The 12,629-nt window shown below is 36.9% G+C and overlaps 1 pseudogene; it reads right to left on the bottom strand.

Moving 5' to 3' along the window:
* Positions 1-5,979: 5,979 nt before the first annotated feature.
* LOC106986979 (casein kinase II subunit beta-like) lies at positions 5,980-10,610 on the bottom strand (annotated as a pseudogene).
* Positions 10,611-12,629: the final 2,019 nt, after the last annotated feature.

Genomic DNA, 12,629 nt, shown 5'->3' with positions numbered 1-12,629 from the left:
TTCAAAATTGTAGCTGTAGGGATAGCTAACTTACATCAGCTCTGTAGGCAGACTCAGATTCTAAACACAGCCCTGGTGTTTACCCTGAGTCCCGGGTTCCTTGTTGAGAAAATCAGGGTCATTATGGAATACCTCCTAGGCTTGTTCTGAAAATTTTGTAAGGAACTCTTTAAAGCCATCAAAACAATAACTGGAAAATAAGAATTGTTCCATACATCTTGATTATTATTTTGTCCTTTCAAGTCACTCTATTTTTCCTGGTTGACATGAAAACATTGCTGCAGGTGTCAGAAGACACATTTTTCTCCCAGTGGAAACTTCACATCTTTCTAGTAATCATCTTCTTGGGGAAAAATAGTATTTTTATTCACTGCCGCTCATTTCTAATGCATGTTTCAGATGACCCCCTTTCTGATCTTTTGAAAATTATCATAAAATTATAAGTGGCTTTGACAATTATCTAGTTATTAGACACAAATGGATACACAGGAACTGAGAGAAATTGAGTGACTTGCCTGGGCCAAAAGTAAATGAATAAATAAATAAATAAATAGATGCAGAAATGGGGCTAAAAGTTTTTTTTTGCTTCTTTCTTTTGCTTCATTTATACATCTCTTTTTGAATATATTTACAGATTTAAAAAAATATTTGAATGTCTTAATTCACAGACTTTATCCATTAAATTGGAAAGAACGGGATACATTCATAAGAGAAAACTCTTATTTATACGGAAAAATGCGTTTTTCAGTTTAGCTATCATGGGCCAAACATCTGGGTACCTGTCAACCAATTTTACATGATTGACATGGTTTGCATTCACATCCAGATGTTTCTGCATTTTGAGATCGACTTTCACACATTGACAATATAAATGATCAATAGAAAATCGTATTTCATGGGCATTATGAATAAAGGTCAACATATTTATTTTGGGTTCCTCTAAATAAATATTTCTTAAATGTCATATTTGCATAGCATTAAAAGTTTTCAGCAAATGCTTGTGAGGAGTGCCCCTGTGACACTGATGATTGAATACATTATCTTGTCTCTTTCTAATGAAGAAAGCAGTGTATTGCCAACCTTATTTGAACTAAGGGAACCCCTCTGACCACTTCAGATGTCCAAAATGGATTTTATTTTGGAGGATGATATTTTGCTAAAATAATATGAGATTTATCTTTACTGTCCGCTAAAGAAATAAGGAAAATAAAATGCCATGGGAATTGTTATTTTGATGCTGTATTCAAAAGAGTAAAAGTTAAATATAGAACTTTGAATTGCTGTCCTCTTTTCTCCTCGGCTGGTAGAATATGTTAGTAGTCTGGAGATTGGGAAATTCAACCTCACACAATACATCCAACTAATGAGATTGCAGAAACATTGTGCTCTCCATCATTTCCTTATCAGTGACAGTCAGTCCATTAAAAGCTCTAACCCCAAGAAGTGAATTTCAGTTTTAAACTTTTGCATTCTGAAAACACTCTTCCCAAGACTGTTAATAGATAAGATGGATGCCACATTTGGTGACAGTTCAAGACACTTACCCTCCCGGAACTGTTTTGAAACCAACAACAGGCCTATTATCTTCTCTTAGAAAGACATTTTATAGTGCTGTTTGGTGAATTGTGAAATTCTGAAGGAATTTTTATTTACCTGTGTTTTTGTTTCCTCACACAATGTAGTATCATACGTTACAATACAGGCTTGTGATCTACATTTTAATTGCATCTTTACAGGAAAATTGAATAGATCTACGAAAAACTATCTTCCTCTGGACAGCAGCACTATTTGGCCTTCTGAGAACAGAAAGGTGATGATTTATCCCTGGATCCTTAATATTTTTGGTTGCAATAAGTTAGGCATGCTCACAACTGAAAGAATTGTAGGCTAATCTATGCAGCCTTTCCAAACTTAGTGTTTGTTAATTTTAAGAGAAGAAATTTAACAAACTCAAGCACAAAGGTATGACTTCACCTCCTGACACGGAGGAGATTTGCACTCACACCAAGGTCCCCAGGAAATAACCATGACTATAGGGCATGGCATACAGGGAGAGTTTAAAGTCTTACTATTTGAAGTGGTTTTATAAATCCGAAGGTTTATAAGTTTCCTTCTATGGATGTAGTCAGAATAAGTCAAAAGAATAACTGAATTCAACTCCCAAATTCAGTCCCAGAGGTTTCAGAAAACAACAGGGACAAATTATCTGAAGCAAGTAAGCTTTTGAGAAGACCGGCATCTAGGCCACTGTTCTATCTGTTCCTCCATGAGGATGGGAGATAAGGGCATAAATCGATGTTTCTGGAGCTGTTCAATCGATAACTACTGGTTTGAGATGTAAAATAAGCAAGGAACGAATCAATCGATACTTAGGATCATTTGGTGACACAAAAAGTGTAGAAATAAGTATTGCTAGAAATAGCGATGCAGCAGCTGATTTATAGTCCACATACAATAGGAAATAACACAGGCGATTTTGTGTATACCTACTGGAGCAATGTTGTGAGCACAGTGACAAAAACACGGTGTATGGGAGAGGTGAGTGCTCGTGTCCCACCAGGTACAGAGATTAAAATCTGTTTACAAAATGCAGTAAAGGACAGTTGGCTGAAAATCCCATGTACATCAGAGGATACTAAATAGAAACAGGATCCTAGGTATACTTGAATGAAGTACACGGCATTTGAAGCGGAATCATTTACTTTCAGTAAAAACGGTTCTCATAAGACCTCGGAAGCTAGGAGCACTGTAGAGAGATTGTCAGGGTGAAATTATCAAACAGATCTCAAATATAAAAATTTAATATTGATAATAGCCAACAGTTTGGGTCATTTATTCTCTGTGCAATAGCATGCTGTATGTGGCATATTTTATTTAATCTTTGCAATTAATCTGTAAGGAGACATTGTATGTATGTCAACTTGGCAGGAGAATAAATTGAGTTTAATACAGATTAGGTATCTTTTCTAAAGATTGTGAAACTTGAAAGCATCAGAATGAGGGTTTGAAGCAAGGCACTATATTCCATAACCCATACAGTTAAGAAAGAATTATTCTAGATATTAGTATATGTTCTTTGATGCTAAGAGACTCAATCCATCCATCTAGGGTTGGAGGTAACACTAAAAATATTTTTTTTTAATCAAAATTTTAAGAAAATATTTTTTTAAATTTTTTTTAACGTTTATTTATTTTTGAGACAGAGAGAGACAGAGCATGAATGGGGGAGGGTCAGAGAGAGGGAGACACAGAATCCGAAACAGGCTCCAGGCTCCGAGCTGTCAGCACAGAGCCCGACGCGGGGCTCGAACTCACGGACCGCGAGATCGTGACCTGAGCCGAGGTCGGCCGCTCAACCGACTGAGCCACCCAAGAAAATATTTTTAAATAAATCTAGTCCACACATAATTTTAATTTTACCTTCACAATGTACTAGAAATATAGTTTAAAACGTTTTTCATAATTCAAGATTATTTAAATTTATATTAATTAAACATGATAACAGGAATATATGTATGGATAATTAGCGTAAGTTTTTCAGGTAAATTTCCTGTGTCTAACACAAATTGTAAATTTCAGCGAGCAAGAAAAATAAATTGCAACTCTTGAACAACAGCAGCCTCCTATTATAAACACCATGTGTAATATAACTCTCCATAGTCATAACTGTAAAAACCATTTGCTTAGCACAGTTTTTCGCCTTTTTTTGGGGGGGGGTAAACAAAAGAGATACTAAATTTCAGAATGAGGAGCTATGGCTAAAGCTTTTTGTTCTGTATGTTATTAGGATAAATGGTATATAAATATTTCCACGCTCATTCTATGTATTTACAGCAAAGCGTAATGATTAAACTAATGCTTTGAAATCTGGAAATCGCATTTGCCACTTCTTTTCCTCTAAGGGCGTCAGATTAAAAAACATTATGACTTATGATCTGTGCTTCAATTTCAGTTAAATCAAGACCACATGAAAGAACTAGGTACTGACAATATTAAATTTTTGCACATATGTGACTTTCCAAAACACCACAGCTGTCTGCTCCTTGTTCTTACTCATTTTTCCTTTGCCTCCTCAATTAAACTTTTCAGCAAATATCATGTTTATCTTAAAAGGGCCTTGAGTTTCAGTATTATCATTTCGTTGCCCCATTTACTCTTTAAACGTCCATAAACTGCTGTTCCCCACACCTGCACCTTGCTACAAAGATGCTATTATTATGGTATCTGACCTTGATATTGCTAACTGTGACTCATAGCATAGTATTTACAGGATAAATCCAAACACCTTAAGTATAGATAGGTGCAGAAAAATCTAGTTAACAAAAACTGACGCTTGTAAGAAAAACTAAAGCAAAATGCAGTGCTTAAGCAAATAATATCTCTTGACATACTACAAGGAGTATGAATATTACAGAGTCTATATTCATTGTCACTCACGTCGAAGTGGTGAATCCACTGGTCATCTAACTGGCCTGGCTAAATTTTAATGGCTAAGGTCACTCTCCAAATAGGCATATTAGTTATTTGCCCTGAGATGGGCTTGGGATGTTGGCTCTCCAACTGAGTGATGTCCTATCTTATCAACCCGATTTGACAGAATTAAGACAATTTTCAATTTAAAGTATTATGCAATCTTTCCTCACTAATATTCAGAAATTTTGTCTATACTTGAATATAATTGGATTTTTCATGATTTTGAACTTGGCTCCCCATTCCAAGACAAAAACATACGGTTTTATAGTATATTAGAGCAACTGCTAGGTCAAATACCCCAATTTTAGCTTCCTTCCACCTTTACAATATTAAATCTGTTAAAATAATTTCCAGAATATTTTGGCATATAAATGAATTGAGCTGTGTATTCTTAATCATGTTTATGTGTGTCCACTGCTATTGATACTTTTCTTTGGATTTTATTAAACACCACATTACATTGTGTCAAGTATAAAAATATTTTGTTCCTAAAAAACTGAGATATGAACCATGAAATCCATCCTTTTTTTTTCTTAATTTTTTTTCCAACATTTATTTATTTTTGAGACAGAGAGAGACAGAGCATGAATGGGGGAGGGTCAGAGAGAGGGAGACACAGAATCTGAAACAGGCTCCAGGCTCTGAGCTGTCATCACAGAGCCCGATGTGGAGCTCGAACTCACGGACCGCGAGATCATGACCTGAGCCGAAGTCGGTCGCTTAACCGACTGAGCCACCCAGGTACCCCTCCATTCTTAATTCTAGAGGACAAACTGCTGGTTACCAAAAGGGAGGTGGGTGAGGAGATCGGTTGACTAGATGATGGGAATGAAGGGGTGCACTTGTGGTGATGAGCGATGGATGGTATATGGAAGTGTTGAATCGGTACATTGTATGCCTGGAACTAATACAACACTCTATGTTCACTAACTGGAATTAAAATAAAAACTTAAAAAAATATTTTTTCCTAAGACTTAATTGCCATTTGCAAGTGAGATTTGAGATTTGTGCTTCTAAAAAAAAAAAAAAACGCCATTCAATCTGTGGTGCGACACATGCAAAGTTCATTTCAACCTGTATCCTAGAACAGTTTAAACATGGTGAGACCTGATTTCACATATACAAAAAATTCCTCTCTAAAGCCATATGCTCCCTGAACCTGTACAAAATGGTAGTTTTTGTAGAGTCTAAAAAATTTCTTCAACAACATTTCGTCATTATGTGTATTGTTCAGTAGTCTTCTTGTTCCTTAATTAAATTTGCGAACATATTTTAAAAAGAATAATGAATTGTATTTAATAATTAAATATATTAGCACAGAATTATAAACAACAATGACATATCACCTTGCAATTTCAATTATCAGAAGACATGAAACCCTTCTTATTTTTTCCTGAAGAGATCTGACAAGATTTTATATAAATTTTGAATGTGTTTTTTTTCCCTTTTCTTTCACTTAATTTTATAGTCCTACTAAAATAACGAGTCCTTTAATTAAGCTAAAAGTTATGGAGGTTCCCTAAAGTGTGGCAGCAAAGGAATGGAGGTATCAGTGACTGAGGGATGGGTTAGATGGGGAATCAGAAAATTGTCTTGACGGGGTTTTTGGAGTTGTCTTGACAAGGCCATTGAATGGGTCTTGTAATTGTAAAGCCTGGGCACAAATTGGTTGGTGAGTTTCTTGAGCCGCCATTAGGGATGTGCTATGAAAATTGTATGACAGAAACAGATGACAACATAGGCACAGTCTGTGTGGTGGTGCCTTGATGGTGTCTTGGGTGTGGACACGTCCAGGTGCTTGGCAGAGTAGAGCTTCACTGTGGTCTCATCTGAGACGTCTGAAAGATTGGTGGAAGCATCAGCTGGTTCTCGTAGTCCATGTGGGGCAGTAGCCAAATTCTCCCTGTTGGTACATTTCCAACATCTAGGTGAATCCAAGGTTAGGGAAGATATAGTAGGAATAGATCAATCCATAAAGCATCTGGGATGCCTGCTCAGTTAGGTCGCTCTGGTTAGGGTCGTCTCCAATCTCTTCATTAGGCTCCAGCTGTGGATGGGGAGGCACCTGCTCACTGAGTCCAGTGAGACTGAATTTGTTCTGGACGTAGTCTTCGTGTATTTCATAGAAGAACGCATTGCCACGGAGCCCATAGGACCAGTATCATTAACACTATTTTTCAGATGGTTAAATCACTTACTTTGAATTTATTTATTTTTCCATATCGATTTCCCAATGCTCCTTGGTGTCTATAATTTTGATTTTCTTGACTGTTCTTAAAAGTCTCTGAAAGCTCAGTTACTTGTTTTTCTTTTCATTCACAAAACATGTGGTAATTAAAGTTTTTTCTACCTATTTTAATAAATTATTTATAAAAAGCAGTACATGGGAATGACATTTTTAATTTCTATGTCCTTTAAAGTTTTTATTAATATAGTATTTATAGAGAAAAGTGCCCATATCAAAAGGGTTCAGCTTAACGGATTGACTTCACAATCAGAAGACAGGAGTTTAGTCAGAGTCAGATCAAAAATGCCATGAGCCTAGGACATTCTCATCCCAATCACTACTCCAGTTAACTACTCTCCTGATTTCTAAAACCAAAGACTAGTGTTGCCCTTTTTGTAATAATGTTAATAAAATGCATTATGCACGTTGTAAATAACTGATGCAGATCTTGTGAATATTCCTTAATTTTTTTATGGCTTCTCATATGACTGGACACTTATGTGGTAGTTTCCAGTTTGGGCTGATAAATAATGTTATTATGAAAATTCTAATACATGCTTTTCAGTGAACTTATGGATATACTGCTGTTGGGTTCAGGTCTATACGGTGTGGAATTAATGATCTTTAAAAATGTGTGTGTTGTAGATACTGCAAACAGCTTTCTGAACTGGTTTCATACCGAAGTTTTGAGGACATAATGGACTTTGATGTTTGTAAGGAATCTAAAAACTCAGCTTTTCCTTTTACACATTCAGAAACATGTGTGTTTAACTTTATAATATTTTATTTATTTTATTATCTCTTCAGAACCTGAATCAGCAACCCAGGGCTGAATAGGCTCTCCTGGTGATTCCCACTGCCTGCTAAAGTTTGAGGATCTCGGCGACAATGACATCTTTACCCACCTGGTAGGGTCAGGGCTCTTTATCAACGGATTGGTATATTTTTCAATATTTCACCTAGGTTTACAACACAGGTATGACGGGTGCTAAGATTTCATTTTTTATTTTATTTTTTAATGTTCGTTCATTTTTTGAGGAAGAAAGAGAGAGAGAGAGAGAGTATGAGCACAGAAGGGGCAGAGAGGGAGACACAGAATCCAAAGCAGGCTCCAGGCTTTGAACTGTCAGCACAGAGCCGGATACGTGGCCGAAACTCGTGAACAGTGAGATCATCACCTGATCCGAAGTTAGAAGCTTAACCCACTGAACCACTCAGGCACGCCCAGTGTGGAGCCTAATGTGGGGCTTGATCTCAAGACCCTGAGATCAAGAGCTGACTGAGATCAAGAGTCGGATAGTCAACAGACTGAGCCACCCAGGTGCCTCAAGGTTTTCATTTTAAAATGATTCCCTTTACAGTGTTAACTGTGAATGAATTAAAATGGAAAGTTTAGGGGCACCTGGCTGGCTCAGTCAAACATAGGACTCTTGATCTCTGGGTTGCGATCTGAGATCACAACCGATATTGCGTGTAGAGATTACTTAAAAACAAAACCTTTAACACAAAATAAAATAAAATGAAATGGAGAGTTTACTGAATCAGGGACTTTTATAGTCCAACCACCTCCCCCCAAATGCTAAAGACCTAATAAAGGAGTAATTGGGAAATCGGTACTTTCCACTTATATTTTTTGATAACTTTAACTGCTCTAAAAAAATAGTCTATTAATTTTGAAAATGTACTGCATTTTAATCTGCCTGTGCAATGCCTTTGGCAACTTGGACAAATAGTTAATAAGGAAAAGCCATTTTAATCATTTATTAGTTTTAAAAATATATATGTAGGTAATAGAGTTTTCTATCCCAAAATATATCTTCTTGTTCTACAGCTAAGGCTGAGCTATAAACATTGGCAAAGTTTTGTGGATTGTGCTTGAGCTACTAATTTCTAAAACTGAATTATCACGGGACTTTTTGTATCATATTTGGTTTTTCTTTTGTTAAATTTTATTTTTTGTATATGCTTTTATTTGCAGAAAGTGTTCTGGTGATTATCTGGCTAAGTTTTTCAAAAAAAAAAAAAGAATAGTTATAGATTTAACAATACAAGAGATGGGGCCCCTGGGAGGCTCAGTCGGTTGAGCGTCTGATTTTGGCTTGGGTCATGATCTCACAGCAGGTGAGTTCGAGCCCTGCGTCGGGCTCTGTGCTGACAGCTTGGAGCCTGGAGCCCCTTCGGATTCTGTCTCTCTCTCTCTCTCTCTGCCACTAACCCACTCACATTCTGTCTCTGTCTCTCTCAAAAATAAATAAATAAACATTAAAAAAAAAAAACAATATAAGAGACAATTACATATGCTCAAAATAAACACATTCTAATGGGCAGACTAGTGAAATTTCCATTTTAATTAAAATATTTGACCTCAACTATAAATTTGATCTCTTAACAGCTCAACTATAAATGTTATAACTGTCATGAAAGGGACTTGAGAACTACTCCAAAGCAACAAGGAATAGAATCAAAAGTGTTATTTTTATATCACTCAAAAAATACCAGTTGAGTTTATTAATTCCAGTCTGTCAAAGTCATTGACATGCTGTATGAGACACAAAAAATAAGTTTGTAGACCTAAGCAAACCAATTTTTATTGTAATCAAATAATGGTGAATTAGGCCAGCTGAATGTTGTTTCCATACTGAAATTCATCTGCAATATATAAACACAACTTAGGACCAAATTGGTATTGAGGATGATGGATGGGGTTATTTTTTGAAAAATAGCAGGATGCGTACTCCTTTTCATATTTTAAAGTGTAGTTAATAAGATTTTATGTTTTTTTTTCTTGACCTTTGAGAGTGTCATTTCATACCTAGTAGATCAATTCAGCACTGGTAACAGAACCAAACAAGTCAGTGTATATGGTAAGAAAGGTTTTGATTTGCATGGAAGGTGGTGACAGGAGTGTCCATGAGGTTATCAGGCCAACAGGTGATATTGACTGTCAGGAGTGTAGGTAGATATGACACAGTTTTATCCAGTGAGAATTCTGAGGAGAAGGGAACTGAGATTATTTGGGCACAATAGTGTTCAGTGGGAAGAATTGGTCTTCTATGCCATTAGATAGCCCGGTTGTCTGAGACCCTGGTGTGAAGGCACCTTATTAGCTGACCGCATGTCGGGATAGTAATGGAGTCCTGTTATGACTCAGGAGTAACATGAGGGTATGAACAGACATCCTGAGGCTGGACCAGCTGTCATGAGGTTGGATCATGGATGACATGCAAATGAATCGTCAGACTCGGTGGGGGTTTTATTCCAATGAGTGTATGGACAAAGGAATGGGGAATAACCTGAGGTTCCTCAGAACAGTTTTAAGAGCTGTGATCTGCTCCTTCTGATAAGCGTTCACGGCTACGCACCGAAGTCTTGGGAATGAAAGAGCCTGCAAACCCTCAACGTCGCCATGTGAATTTAAAGTTTAGATGTGTGTAAGGAGTTCAATATAACCTGACACCTTTGCTGATGTTTCACTTTGCTGAAGGATGTGGGCACATCCATTCAGTGAGCCCCCAAGTTCAGGGAGTTGGGGTGGATGCAGATATAGCTGAGTGCCTGTTCACATGCTTCTCGCCTTGCTTGTCCTCCGCTATGAATTCCAGAAGGAAAGAAAGCACACTATTGGTGTCCACATCGGACATACTCACCTTCTGCAATGGGAACATCCTCCTGACATTCTTGGTGATCATCATCTGGTTGGTGAGCTCTTTAATGTACCGCTACTTTTAGCATTTTTAGGTTGATGAGAAAGGGTCACCTTTCTCCTGTCCAGCCTGCAGCTCTCCAAGGAAATCAGCTGGTGGCCCACCAGGTACTGCAAGTTCTTACACAACTGCTGGATACCAAGGGAGCTTGTCCCCCTGGCAACCCCTTGCCATTTTCCAACTCTAACTCGACAACTGAGAACCATCTTTAACACCTTTCAAGGGCCATTCTTCTAAGAAGAGAAACTGAAACGGCCTGCAATTCTCAGGCATGGACCTGGGGCTAGGGGGACGGCCGGGTTTAGAAGGGAGGCAGAGGGATGGGGAGGTAAAGCTGGAGTTATCCCTCTTGAAGTCTGCAAGGCGTGACTAAAATAGGTCTTCGTGGCATTGGGTTTGCTTTAAACAATAAAAAATTAGACTATTGACCAGCATATTCATTAAGTGTACTAATGAGACTATTGATATCTGTGAAGCTCTTTTTTTTAATCAAAAAGAGCATTTTTAATGTGCCAAGATATAAATTATGGGTACTTCAGGATTATTGTATCATGGAATTTCCCACAATATTGGATTTTTATGCTCTTTTTAATTATGTCGGCCACTGATATTTGAGGTTTGATTTGTATTTATAAAGTTTCCTTAAAAGATTCTTATGAGAGCTGAAATGTTTGACAATTTAGAAGTTATAGACACTTTTAGAAGGCAACTTGGTAAGGTACCACATGCTGTGAACATTGCTTTTTGTGCTTTCCAAGTCACACGGGGATGCCTGTGAACCTGACCTACACAAAGTAGTTATTTTGGTTCTTTAAACTGCCTGCCAAACTGTTGAGGAAGCTTTTTGATTTGGGCAGACGGCCACTTCAAAACAAATCAAAATATAATATTTGGTCTCTGAACTTACCTACATTCAAATCTTTGGATATGAATGCTAACTCAGATTGAATTTGGGGTCTAATTGTTTTTGATGTTTGTAGGCAGTTTGCATGAAATATATTTGATCAAACAGCTAACACAGGCTTCACTTCTTATTAGTTTGTTGTGTAATATCCCTTCTGGTGCTGTATTATTTGAAATAAAAAATTAGAGGATAAAATATTAATATGTAGTTCCTACCCAGAGTAAGATAGACAAGATATGTATTAACAAGAGACACTGGTCTATTTCTGAGGCTATGCATGTATAGCTTACTGCTGAAATGTAAAAACATTTCAAAATGTGTTATTTACCGGCAAAGTTTATGAGAAATGTGAATATGAACAGAATACATAAACTTACTAGTTTTTAATACAGTGGTATGGCATAGACTTGAAACAGTGACATAGATTTCAAGCAAACGAAGGTAGTTATGTTGATTCAAGGAGCTCTTTCCAATTTACTCATATTCTTTATTGTCTTAATTTAGAGCTAGCTTATATTCCTCCCTTCTCTCCTTCCTTCCTTCTTCCTTCTCTCTCTCCTTCCCCACTCCTTTGCTCTTCCTTTCCTTCCTTCCTTCCTCCCTCCTTACCTTTCTTTCTTTCTTTTATCTCTCTTCTTCTTTCCCTTTCCTTTCCTTTCCTTTCCTTTCCTCTCCTCTCCTCTCCTCTCCTTTCCTCTCCTCTCTTCTCCTTTTTTCTTTCTTTCTTCCTTTCTTTCTTTCTTTCCCTTTCTTTTTCTTCCTTCTTTCCTTTTCTTTATTTCTCTCCCTCTTTCACTCCTTTTCTCCTCCCTCCCCCTTCCTTCTTTCCTTCCTTCCTTCCTTCCTTCCTTCCTTCCTTCCTTCCTTCCTTTCCCCTAGTTTGTGTGCATTCTCTTATATCCATAAAGAAAAAAATGAAAAGAGACATGAAAAACTCATAAACATGGTTATATATAAGAGGGTGCATGGTTGAGAAGCAGACTTGAAAATCAGTTCACAAAATATAACTTTTTATGCAGTTTTGGTTCTGGAATCTTGCTGGTTCTTTACATAATTAAAAAGGCAATAAAAAGCAAGTTTTAAATACTGTAGGAAAGTGAAAGTGATGTTTATTATACAGGCAACATAACCAAATAGAGACAATAACTTCATAATACTCAGTCGTTTATAATCTTAGGAACACAAAACTGCCAATAATCTTAAACCACACTCAGTTATACTTTGATAGTTAATATTGTTATTTTGAATTTGACACTATAGTAAATATTCTAAGATAATTGAAATAATTCATTGTATCACATTCTCAATAATAGTTAAAGAG

Source organism: Acinonyx jubatus, chromosome A1 (assembly GCF_027475565.1).
Source record: "Acinonyx jubatus isolate Ajub_Pintada_27869175 chromosome A1, VMU_Ajub_asm_v1.0, whole genome shotgun sequence".
NCBI lineage: Eukaryota > Metazoa > Chordata > Mammalia > Carnivora > Felidae > Acinonyx > Acinonyx jubatus.
The sequence above is the reverse complement of the archived record's forward strand: the minus strand, read 5'-3'. Positions and strand labels throughout refer to the sequence as shown.